This window comes from Sturnus vulgaris, chromosome 11 (assembly GCF_052056855.1).
Source record: "Sturnus vulgaris isolate bStuVul1 chromosome 11, bStuVul1.hap1, whole genome shotgun sequence".
Lineage (NCBI taxonomy): Eukaryota > Metazoa > Chordata > Aves > Passeriformes > Sturnidae > Sturnus > Sturnus vulgaris.
The window spans coordinates 1,577,777-1,590,176 of record NC_142253.1 but is presented as its reverse complement, the minus strand read 5'-3'; the positions used below and the strand labels follow the sequence as shown (position 1 = coordinate 1,590,176).

Below are 12,400 nucleotides of genomic sequence, written 5' to 3'. Positions count from 1 at the left end.
TGAGGATTTCAAGCCAAGAAAACCTCAGGCTGTGGAGATCAGTGCCTCTCAGCTGTGCATTTTGCATCCTGCAGGAGACGTGGAGGTTGAGAAAGATGAGAAACCCTCCCCCAAAATCCCTTCCAGTCTTCATCCTCAGATTTCTTCCATTTCCTCCTTCTTTATTCTCCTCTTCCCCATTTCCAAAGTGCCTGTCCCCAAACCAAGCCTGGAATGAGTGAGGCCCCGAGGATGAGGAGCTGTGGGGAGGTGGCAGGGGGATGATCCTGGTGGGGATTTGGGGCTCCACTCAGAGAGGGGCAATAGGGGCAGGGTCATCACCCAGCCAGGCCTCCTGGGCTTGGGATGCCTTCCAGGAGGAGAAAAGCTATAGGGTGAGCTCTAGAGAGAAAAGAGACTTAAAATTAGGTTTGGGGTTTCAAGAAGAAGGAGTGGATGAGCTTGTTTTATTGGGTAATATCTGAAAGCCTGCAGGGCTGGAGGGCTAAAATATGTGCTGCTCCTTTCCTTGACAAATGGTTCATATTTCCTTCAGAGCTGACTTTCTGCCAACAGTTCCTGTACCACAGGGTTAAACTTCAAAACACAGAGCAGGAAAAAATGGTTTTTTGGTGGTTCCTTGAAGACCTATAAAACACAGGCCAAAATCCATCCATGAATCAAGTTCTTGAGCACTTTGTTCCTCTGAAAATTCATCTAATATCTGCACAAACCTGGCCTTGAACACAGCCAGGGGAGCCATTGCTGTCATTTGATAACTAAAGATAAGAGTTTTATCCCCAGCAGGGATTGAGAGGATCAAGAGTAAAGTGGGTTCCTGAGGATGCTGATGTGAACCCTAACCTGATGGCTGACCCCAGAGCCCAGCAGAGCCTGGTGATTTACAGCTCACAACACTCAGGATAAGCCTTTTGTCTTTGGAGAGATGGGGTTTAATCTGAGCTGAAGGGTTTTGTGGTCAGCCATAAAAAGAGCTCCTAAGCCTGGAGATGTGGTGGTCATATTGTCCCTGGAGTCACCTCAGGACAGTGACCCAGCCCAGGGGACATCAGCCCTCATCCTGCATCCCTGAACCCACAGCCACATCCTGCAGGACCCTGCCAGCACAGGTGGTGTCCCACAACTCCCACAACCCTGCCAAACATCCCTGGTACCCCCCCTGTGCCCTGCCTGCTGCCACCAGTGCCCAGTGAGCCGTGTGTCACACACTGAGCCCAGCCCTTCCTCCTTGGGGCTCCCCAGCCTCCCTCAGCCCGGCTCTGTGGACCCTCAACTCCAATCCAGGGTGCCAGGGTGTGTCTGGGTGTGTCCAGGTGTGCCTGGGTGTGTCTGGCTGTTCCTGATTGTGTCTGAGTGTGCCCAGGTGTGTCTGGGTGTACCTGACTGTGCCTGGGTGTGTCTGAGTGTGCCCAGACATCCGAATTCTCAGAGCATTTTTCAAGAAATGCCTTCCCTGCTTTTGTGGTATTTTTATAACCTGCATCTCAAGTGCCTTTCTAGTGTATCATCCCACATATAATGAAGAAATACCAGACACGGATATAACACTGGAACAGATGCTCCTACCACCCAAATGAATAATTTCAACATTAATTCAAAAATCTTTAGAGCAGTCAGGATGCCGACATGCAGAGGATTATCACCCCAGGGAAGAGAAATTTAATGTATGCAGGTAAAGGCAAATTTGTTTTTCATCAGCACCACGTATTGGACTGAGTTCCTATAGGTCAAATCTATAGCAGGTGTTTCTTACAAGAAGAAATGTGGAGGTTTTATCTCAGATTACATTTTGATATCCAAAGCTAATGCCTATAAATGCCATTAGTTTGGTTCCCTAACCAAATTAATCCCAGTTCACATTCAGTAATCAAACCTTTCCAATCAGATGCTGGGAGCTAAATGGGTAATGAGGTGTCATAAGTGACTTGAGCTGGGGTTTGAAGCCATGGAGGATGGAGCCCTCCTGGAGCCAGCCTGGTGCCTGAGGGAGGAGCTCCCCTGGCTGCTCCCAAAATCCCTCAGCCAGCCCAGGACTGATCTCCTTCCAGACTTCCGAGATTATCACACTCTGATTTCTCTGAAGTCATCTTCTTTTCCTTCTCCAGATCAGATAAAAAGCCCAGACAGGAATCCAGGGAAAGGATGTGCTGCTTCCAAAGGATGCAAATTTTCCTCTCCTTATCACCCTTCCCCAGCCAAGTACAAAACTATCATTTAACTCTCCATTATCCCAACACAAAGTCAGAGCAAGAATTCCTGCCAGATGCTTCAATGGGCTGATGTTAGATCCAGAGAGAAAGGATTTCATTAACCCTAAGGGATGGATTTGGGTTTTATCCTGATATCTCAGCCAAAGGCACAGCCCTTCCATTGCCATCCCAGCTAATTCCCCTCCATTCCAGACAAGTTTCTTCATCCCAGTAATCCGTGGAATGATCCAGGCTCCAGGGAAGAGTGTGAGGCCCAAGGACACTCCCTGCCCTTGGTGTTTGACAGGGATCAGAATTGCAAAAGTGCTTTTGGTTATTGGCTGCTGTCAATCAACAACAGCCCCAATTACAACGATAGCAAAGAGAGCACGTGGCCACCAATAAATTTACAAGGATTGATTTTCACATACCAGCACAGCAATAATACAGACTCCCATTCAAGGAGACCTTATTAACCAGCCAGCCTATGCAGCAGTAAAACATGAAATTGCACTGAACAGAAATGTAATCCCCATGGACCTTCTCCTTCCCCACAAAATTTTAGTTCAACATCGATTTTTTTATGTTGAACAAACACATCATGAGGCTGAAATGAGATAGGTGGATTCATCTCCAGCCTTTTTCTGCTGAAAAAAAACCCATGTCTAGGAACAAGGTGAGAGAGCCCTGTAATTACTGCTCCAGGATTCATTCCATTCATTTGCAATGCAGCTCCCTCCTGACCTTCCTCCAACGCTGGTGTTCACAGGCACACCACGGTATCAGCTGGGGTTACTCCCCCTCCAATGGGCCAGCAAGCTGCAGGACACTGCAATCAACTGGAACTTGAGAACCTGCAGGTTTTTATTCCTGCTATTACCTGGTTTCACTCAGCATCTCTTGCATCTCATCCTTCCTCACAGCATCACCACAGCAAACAGCTCTTGGTACAGGGGAGAGGGAGCTGGAGGAGGAAAAGGGCCCTGGTTTCCATCCACAAAATCCTGGGCTCAGCTCCTGTTTGGATTTAAACCTGCCCAAATATCAGTGGCTCCTGAGGAGGAAGATGGGGAGAGTGAGGCCCAAGGAGTCACAGCCTCCCAGCACTGCAGCATCTCCCAGCACAGACTGATTGCACTGAGACAGGTCCCGAGGCTTCTGTTATTATGTTTTGTACTCCAGAGAGTAAATTCATCAGGAAAAAGAAAAGCAGCAAACCCTAGAAAGCACCAGGCATTTTTAACCCGAGTGACAAACACTGGGCACTGCGAGGGCTGGAGCACAACCAGCGAGAACAGGGACAAAGCACAGAGGAGCTGGTGGCCCTGGAGCAGCCTCCATGTCCCTGAAGGGTCATCTCGCTGGATCTGAAACTGGACGGGTTCCAAACCATGTTTACCTCATTCTGCAGTTCCAATTACTGCAAATTCTAGAGCAGGCAAAGCCTTGTTATTATTGCTGCCCAAACACACCCCAGCTCACTGAGACACTGCTCTGCCAGTTGAACCAACAAAGCCAGCTGGGGAGGAAACGCTGCCAGGACGTGGCTCCTGCTCATCCCCACCCCTGACCAAGCAGGAATGATCCCACCCTGCCCCTCCTGCCCACAGCAGCCCCAGCAGAGCCCCTTGCTGCAGGCTCTGGGCTGTTTGTGGGCACAGGCAGGGCTTTTTCCCCCTCTCAAGGAGCTGCAGAATTGAGGCAGGCCAGGGATCCATCAGACCTCACCAGCACAGCATCCCTCTGCAGCAGAGGGAACAGGCTTTATTTTAACTAGAGCAATCCTTTCTTTTGTCACTGAAGTGGAGTTTTAAAATGTCTCTCTTGTAAATGTGCCAAAAATAAGAGCATAATTTATTCATTTCCTCTCTGTGCATTTTGTTCCTGGTTATCTTTCCAACTCCTTGACTGCTGTGAAAAGTTAAAAAAAGGAAGAAAAGGAAAAAAAGGGAAAAAAGCACCTCCAAAGGTTAAAACTTTGAGCCAATTTCAACTTCAACATACATTAGAGCAGTGTATTTTTCATTCATTCCTCCTGGTGACATTTCAAGCTTTGTTACAAATCAATCAGCATTTCCAAAAGCATTTGGAGAAGCAGGAAACTATAGTGGCTACAAATCCTACAACATCTATTATTCTTGCTATTTCACTCGTTTGGATGAAAAACATTTCAAAGGTTATTTTAAAAGAAGCAAAGATTTGTCTGAAGTTTCAGGACAGACAAAAGATTTCTGTACAATGTTTCAGCAGCAGAATAAACTTCAGCAATATACACAGAATTTATTTCATCATGAATTTGGTCAAGCATTCAAAAGGATGGAGCCTGGAAGAAAGGGAAGAGATACAAATAAGACAACTCTGTATGATGTGGAAATACTGGGAAATAGGGAATGACCTAAAAGTCATAAAAGGCAGAGTTAAGGTGGAGGTTCTGGAAGCTTCCTTCAGTGTGGCATTTATCACCCAAAGCCACAGAGTCATTAAGGATGAAAAAGACCCTCAAGATCATCAAATCTAATCTTCACACCACATCTCAAAGTGCTGCATCTACTTTTTGAACACTTCCAGGGAGGTGACTCCAGCACTGCCCTGTCCAGTGTTCCACCACTCTTCCAGTGAAGGATTTTTTTCCTGATATCCAGCCTGAACCTCTGCAGTGCAACTTCAAAACCAATTTATTTCAGTGCCCAAGGAAGGAGCACCTCAGCCCCTGACAGCGATGTTGACAGCCCAGTGTGGTGCCAGGGCTGTCCCCTGGCAATCAAACACAAAGCAAAGCTGTTTTACCTTCCCAGAGCCACCAGAGCAGTGACAGGTGTCACTGTGGGATGGGACACAGGTGTCACTGTGGGATGGGACACAGGTGTCCTGTGGGATGGGGACAAAGGGGTCCTGTGGGATGGGGACACACACCTGCCTCACCCTGAGGCTGAGGAGAGCAGTGGTCACTTGGCTGTCCCTGTTTGCCAGGTGCTGCAGGAGCACCTTGTGCCATGAGGGGCCAGCACAGCCCCCCCTTGCCATGTCCCCACCCTTGTCACCCCGGGCAGCCCCACAGTGTCCCCTTCCCTGCTCCCCATCCCACTCTGCTGCAATCCCCTGCAGGGATGGGAGGCTGAGCCCTGGGCAGATAAATGGGAATGTCCATTTGCACAGCCTGGCTGCCCAGGGTTTCATCAGGGAGTAATTGCCACTGTTTTTTTGGGAAACTCACGGGGATCAACCATCAGTCAGGACCAGAGAGGAAACTGTGCCTGGGAGAGGACAAGGAGGAGAAAGAAGCCCTGGAACCTGCACCCTGCCAGCCTGGCAAAGCCCTTGCTGCCATTTACCCATCATGTGCCCACTTTGTACCCCCCAAGGCCGAGGCTGGGTGGGCAGAGCCCTCCCCAAATGACACATCTGCTGATTTTCCCCACCTCAAGGCAAGCAGGAAGCAGCTGGGATCACGCTGTGCCCAGCCTGGCCAGCAGTGCACGGGGAGGAGGACAGAGGTGCCACATGATGGATCATCTCCAGCTCACAGCCTGTCACTCCAGGTTACCATCACACCAAAGCAGGAGGAAAATCTGAGCCTTGGAGTGACACAATTCTCTGGCTGGAGTCTGGGGAGCACCACGGATGAGTCTGAGAGGATCCTTTTCCAGGAGTGACAAGCAACTCCTCCTCATTTCCCATTTGCTGCTGCTGTGCTTCCCAAGCCAGGCTGGGATAAATCTGCCCTCAGCCCCCAGATAGGGATGGATAACAAAGCCTAAAGTGACACGAGGTCACACCCAGCAGTGCTTTGAGCTGGAAAATGGGAATTCTGTGCAGTATTGTACAAGGAGCCCTGTGGCCACTGGCCCAGAGTGGTTTCAAGCACTCCCGGAGGAGGGAATGCAGACAGGTATTGCTGTGGAAATCAAAACCTGCCAGTTCTGCTTCCAGCATTCTGTATCCTGTCCAAATGGATGCTCTCATGTCCCAGGCTGTCCTTGCCTCTCATCCAAACTCAAATGAGAAAGAAATTCCACTCTGCACCTCATGACTCAACAGGAGGGTCTCCCTGACCCTTCTGGCTCTTCAGTCTCTGTGTAAATCACTTTAAATCAATTCTAACTCCATTTTCCTTTGCAGAATTCATCCATGCAGTAAGGAATAGAGTAAAACTTGCCATCAAACTCTGCTCAATCACACTCTGACAAATTTAAACTAAATCCCCTTTTGCTAATGCCTTTGCCTGTGATTCTTTAGGCAACACGAGGTATGGGCACAGCTGAAGCAGCTCCACCACCAGCAATGGGTAAAATAATAATAATTCATGGTTAGGAGATAAGCTAGAAATGAACCCCCATCTAAAAACCCTGCACAGATGCCTCTAGCAGGTTCCTGCTTGTCTTTATGGTTTCATCAGAGCTATTTCTGTTCCAGGATGTTATATTTGTAATATTTTTTTTATTATGTAGGAAACAGCTTATTTGATCAACCTGCCCTATTTTTCTGTTCATGAATTTAGTGGGAGGTTAATCATTTCCCTGGGTTTACTAGAAATTACCTGCCAGATATAATTGCAGTAAATAAAACTTGCTCTGGAGCTCAGGCTTGTGTGGTTCAAAACAAATGCCTGCAATTACTGCGTTTGTGGAGCATGAGCTTAGCAGAGCAGGAACACGGGGAAGGAAATTAGTCTGGGGTCTTAAAAGGCACCTAAGGACTGACAGCGTGTGTTCCCTGGCAGCTGGTCAGCAAATCCCCACGGATATTCTGCTAATTGCTGCTAATTGCTGTCCTGGAGAGGCAGCAGTGGCTGTGCTGTGCAGAGGGCACTGCCCTGTGCCTGCCCCCTGCACATCCCAGGCTGCTGGGGGAGCAGGGATGTGACTCCCAGGCCTCCACAAAGCTCTCAGCAGCTGCTCGGTGCCCCTTGATCCTTGCCACATGCAGCAAAGTTCTGCTCTTTCCCTTAAATTTACTTTTCTGTCATCGTTTGAGCTGCCTCAGACACGTTGTTAAATCAGGTTTAAACCTCTCCTGCAGCTGCAGTGCCTTTGCCACCTGTTGACATCTCTGTCTCCCACTCAGACACTGCTGAAAAATACTCAGGGTATGCATAAATCTTGTGTGACCTGCAGGGAGGGCTGGGGCAGGAGCTCAGGGCACCCCTGGCACCCAGAAATCCGAGGAAAAAGCTGCATTTGTGCCTCCAGCCTTTGCTGTCCCTCAGGACCCTGAGATCAGCTCTGATGTATGGGGATAGGAATGGATAATGAGGAATTTTTTGCTTATGAATAAAAAGATTTATTTTGGAAACGTGCCCCTGCATTTCTCTCAACACTGCACAGTAAAATGCACACACAAGGAGGGCAATTTCCTACAAGTCCCAGTCTGCAATTAAAAAAGACATCCCCTTTAGTGTTATTCCTAATAAATACTGCTTTTAGATGCTGAGCAGGATGACTGGGAAATACTCTGTGTTCTTTATTGGCTTCCTGAAGCAAAAGCCTCAAAATCTATCCCCCAGCAAGAGCCATCTCTGAGGTTACACATCCCTGCACTGCCATTGCAATAATCCCTTTCACATTAAAGAATAATGAGCTTCATCTCATTTGCAGATTCTTAAAAGCACCGAATCCTGTGGTCACTTGGCAATAGGAACACACATCTCATAAATAGTAAATGAAAACAGAGCTCTCTTACCTTCCCCCAGAAGCAGGGCTGAAAGCTGGGCAGTCCCACAGGGAAATAGATTCCTTTCAGGAGGCTTTCATTCCAGAATGGCTGAAATTCCTGCCCAGGGAGGTTTGTCTGGTGGGGGGGAGACAGAGGATCCTGCTGGACATTTAAAATGTTTGTTTCACTATTCCCATCTTGACAAACCTCTCTATAAATGCAATTCTTTCTTGTAGTGGAGAAGAGCCAGAGCTCCTGGTAAAACCCAAATCAGTCATTTTTATGGGGAACCTGCACAAATGCCTGTTTCACCAAAGAGGAAATTTGGGAAGCATCTACAGCTAAGCAGAACAGAGCAGCTCGCTGAAATGGGTGCCTAAAGGCAGCTGCAACCAGAGAAATGAGATCTATAATACAAGGCTTTGCCAAAAAAAATACACTTCTCTGTATTCCCCCTTTCTTCCTAATATACTTGTGCACTTTCTTTTGTAATAAAACCTCCCTAGAACAGGCAGTCCCTGATTATGGATGTGTGTGTTGTGCCAAAGCTGTGGTCCAGCAGTGAGGTTACTGCAATAATGTGTTCGAGACATCAAGAATAAACCTTTTTTTTTTTTTTTTTTTTTTTAAATAATAAATCCATAAGTCTAAAAGGCCTTTAAAATTTACTATATATGAAACCAATTCAGTTTTATAGGAGCAGGGTGTACAGGAGCTGCTCTTGCAGCTATCTTATCATTCCTCAGCGAGGGGTAATGCTCTGTTAAGTTCTAGTAAATGCTTTAAAATACACAGGAAGCTCACTGATATTTTACCATTCTGTTGGGTTTCACCTTGGCCTGGGCTCTGGCATTCTTCATGTACAACCAGGCCTCCTGTTGGCTCCCTTGCATGGATTTCCAGGGCAAAAGTAGAGGGGTTTGGTGTAGAATTTTGGCAATACCTGATGTGTGGGTACTCAGTGACCCTGCTGGGATGGAGGACAGTCCCCCATGGCCCAGCACACAAAGCCAGAGGCTCCTTGGCCAGCAGCCTCCTCTGGGGTTTCCATGTGGAAGCCACAGGCAGCCAGGCCAGGGGGGACAGCTCTGCTCAGCCACCCCCAGGAGCAGCAGCAGCACATGGCCACGCTTCCATCCTGCACACAAAAAATCCTCCCCGTGTATTTTGGTGACTCCCAGAGCTGGGTCATCAACCAAGCTTGGATTGGCAACTCCAAATCTTTGGGTTCAGCTCTCAGCCCTGCCACAAACTTCTGAAGTTGGCAAAATATATTTTCTGTTCTACTTCTCCATAGAGCAGGTGCCCAGAGAAGCTGCCCCATCCCTGGCAGTGCCCAAGGCCAGGTTGGACACTTGGAACCACCTGGGACAGGGAAAGGTGTCCCTGCCATGACAGGGCTGGGATGAGATGAGTTTTAAGGTCCCTCCCAACCCAAACCATTCCATGATCCAACATCAGCCTCTGCCACGAATGGGATGCTGAAACACAACATAGCAGTCACTGATGGACTGTAAAGTGTCTCTATCCCTTTGAATACAAAAATAAACACTTCAATAGAACTTGGAGCAGTGCAGGAGCTGGAGGGGCTGCAGGAAGCTGTGGACAGCCAGGGGCAGAGGGGACTCCAAGGGCTCCTCTGCTCCAGGATTCAGAATCACAGCTCTGCTCTGTGCATTCATTCCTGAACATTATCTGAAAGCAGCACATTCCCTTTGATTGACTTTACCTCATGGAAAAATACCCTCCAAGAGTCACAGCTGCTTTTACAGAATACTTGTATTTATTTAGTAAAATAATTGGAAATCTGCTTGTTGGTTGGGTACCAAGTCATTTCCTAAGGCCCATGTTTTTAAAGGGGGAATGGGAACAGCCCCAGAACCTGTCAGTCTCTCACAGTCTCTACTGTACGTCAGGAGCAGCACAAAAATGAACCATTGTTTTAAATTATTATGGCTGAAAGAACCCATATTTTTGTTGTCAAAATCTTAAATTGACTCTGCCACAACGCTCCATATGTTCTCTTGCCCTAGATTAAAAGATCAGATAAATTCTAATTTATCCAGTTGGGGTTGTGTCCCTCCAGCTGCCCTTTTGGAAGAGCTGTGCTCCAGCCTGGGAGCTGCTGTGGCAAAGCTGCCAGGAAATCACAGGGAGTGTTAGCAGGGTGAGAGGGGAAGAGGCAGCTCAAAGGCTTTGTCCTCCATGGTCAATAACAGGGGAAGAGGCTGTGCACATGGCAATTAGCTCCAATTTGCAGCCTGAACTGGATAAACAGCAGTTTAATAACCTTGGCTGGTGGGAGAGGAGTGGTGGGAGCAGAGGGGATGGATGCAGGGAACACTGGGGTGGGTGTGCAGGGACCAGCCTGTCCTGCTCCAGGTGGTGCCACACGAGCAAAGCTCAGGCTTTCTCCTGCCTGGAGAATAAAATTCTGATTCCAACAGGAACTGAGTTATGTTCAGCATATCAGAAGAGCCCATCAATCCAATCTCCTCCCTGGGAGAGCAGGAGAATGACAGAAAATCCCAGAATGCTTGGATTGAAGGACCTTAAAGCTCATCCTGCCATGGGCAGGGACACCTTCCACCATCCCAGGTTGCTCCAAGCCCCATCCAGCCTGGCCTTGGGCAGTTCCAGGGATGGGGCAGCCACATCTCTGATCGTTCTGGTTCAACACTCAATAACCCAAAGGCTTGGGGTGCCCCTAAAGCCACCCTAAGGCAATGAAGAGCAGCTGGGTGTTGGGCTGGGGCTCCAGCCAGGCACGATGAGCTGGGATTGCTGTGATTCCCTTTGGGATGAAACGATTGCTGCTCACACAAATCTCACACACACAGCGCTGCACTTACTGCTGAGTGCACCCTCAAACATCCCCTTTCAAAATGCTCATGTAAGGAAGAGAAAATTCCTACAAACTGCCATTTTCAAACAGTCAAACCATCTCCACCAGTGCCCTGCCCAGCCAGCTCACAGGGCTCCCTGTCCTCCAGCCACAGGATGCAGCTCAGCTGATTGAATTTGTGTTCCAGCCAGGAGGAGGCTTTAATGTGGAGATCACGGAAGCAATAATGCACCTGAACATTTCCAGATGCCCTCGGGACATTCTGGCTCCATCCCACTGTCTTAAGCAGGTTTTCAGTGTTTATGCAGGGGGAAAAAAACAATGCAAGGAAAATAAAGAATCAAAGGTGTGAGATCAGGTGTTGTACACCTGAAGTACACTGTTTGATTTTTTTACCACCACTCGTGTGGTACCTGCTCTTCATTGAAACAATGCAGGTCAAGTTTTCTGGGTGATTTTAATTATCATGGAGAATGGTTTGGGTTGGGCCTTTCAGATCATCTCATTCCATGAGCAGGGACATTTTCCTCTGACTAATTAGAAGATTATTCATTGGTGTGAAGACACCACATCCCACAAGGTTTGCAATACTCAGCTGAGTATTGATAATTTATTTGTGTTTATGTAGGACACCCAGCACTAACATTGACATTTCTAATGTGTTTGGAGCATTAGACAAAACAGAGGGATTTTTTCCTGCTTAGCATTACACTTTATGCATCTGTCCTACACTGTGCCTGCTGCTGGATTTTCACAGTGGTAGGAAATAACAGGGATAAAGGGATTAAAAAGCAATGATTTTCAGTAAAGCCTTATAGGACATGTCTGCTATGATCTCAGCTTACTTGTCTTCTCTACACCAGTAAAACACTCTCATAGTAGACAGATTTATGGCTTAAATGCAGATGAGTGTGTAAAAGAAATATTTTGCTTATAGCTTCCACACACTTTCAAGCATTCCCTGTGATTATAATGGTTTCTGAAGTCTCTTTCCAACGGGGTGATTTGCAGTTCAGAAGTTAAAATCAGGGCCCTCCTCTGGCCTCGGTGCCAGCTAAAGGTCATGATTGAAGTGTGGTGTTTAGCAATTCCAAATAATTGTATCCAGACTTCAAACATGCCACGCTTTGTCACAGCTGCCACCGAAGGTCAAACTGAATTTAAATTCTGTTTATCTTCGTATTAATGGAGCTACAGTTCAGGCTATGCCGTGTGAAATACAGTTCTCAGAGCAGTGGCTGTGCCTCCTCCCAGGGAGAAAGACCACGGGGACTGTGGGCACTGAGAGATCCCATCCACACCAGGCAGGAGAGGGAAATTCAAAGCCTGGGAACCCTCATTTCCCAGAGGAGGAACAGTTCCACAGCTCAGCCCAGGCTGTGCCCGTGTGTGTGAGCCAACAACTGAATCAACACCTCCTGAATAATTCCAGAGGGAAAACTCCAGGTCCCTCCTGTGACAGCTCCCTCTGTGTCCATCCCAGCCCAGGGCTCCTGTGAGCTCTGGGAACTGTCACCCACCCAAACACACAGGGGACAAGCTTACAGTTACAATTATTTCTGTTAAAACAGCCTGTACCTGCCCAGCCCCTCAATACACACAATATATTCATTAATACATATAAGCCTCCAAATTCCCATTGTAGCCATTGACCGTGAGCACAAGATTTTTTTGTTGCACATGACTGATTCCTTGAGTAAAATGGATTTACAGC

At 47.7% G+C, this 12,400-nt stretch overlaps 1 protein-coding gene across 1 annotated transcript in view; it reads right to left on the bottom strand.

Annotated features, from left to right (window-relative positions):
• LOC148222457 (uncharacterized) overlaps nucleotides 1–8,379 on the bottom strand; it is a 118,997-nt gene extending 110,618 nt beyond the window's left edge. The window contains exon 1 of the transcript XR_015805954.1: nucleotides 7,869–8,379. The gene's annotated coding sequence lies outside the window, so the exon portion shown is untranslated. The remainder of the gene's footprint in view (nucleotides 1–7,868) is intronic.
• Between the last annotated feature and the right edge of the window lie 4,021 nt (nucleotides 8,380–12,400).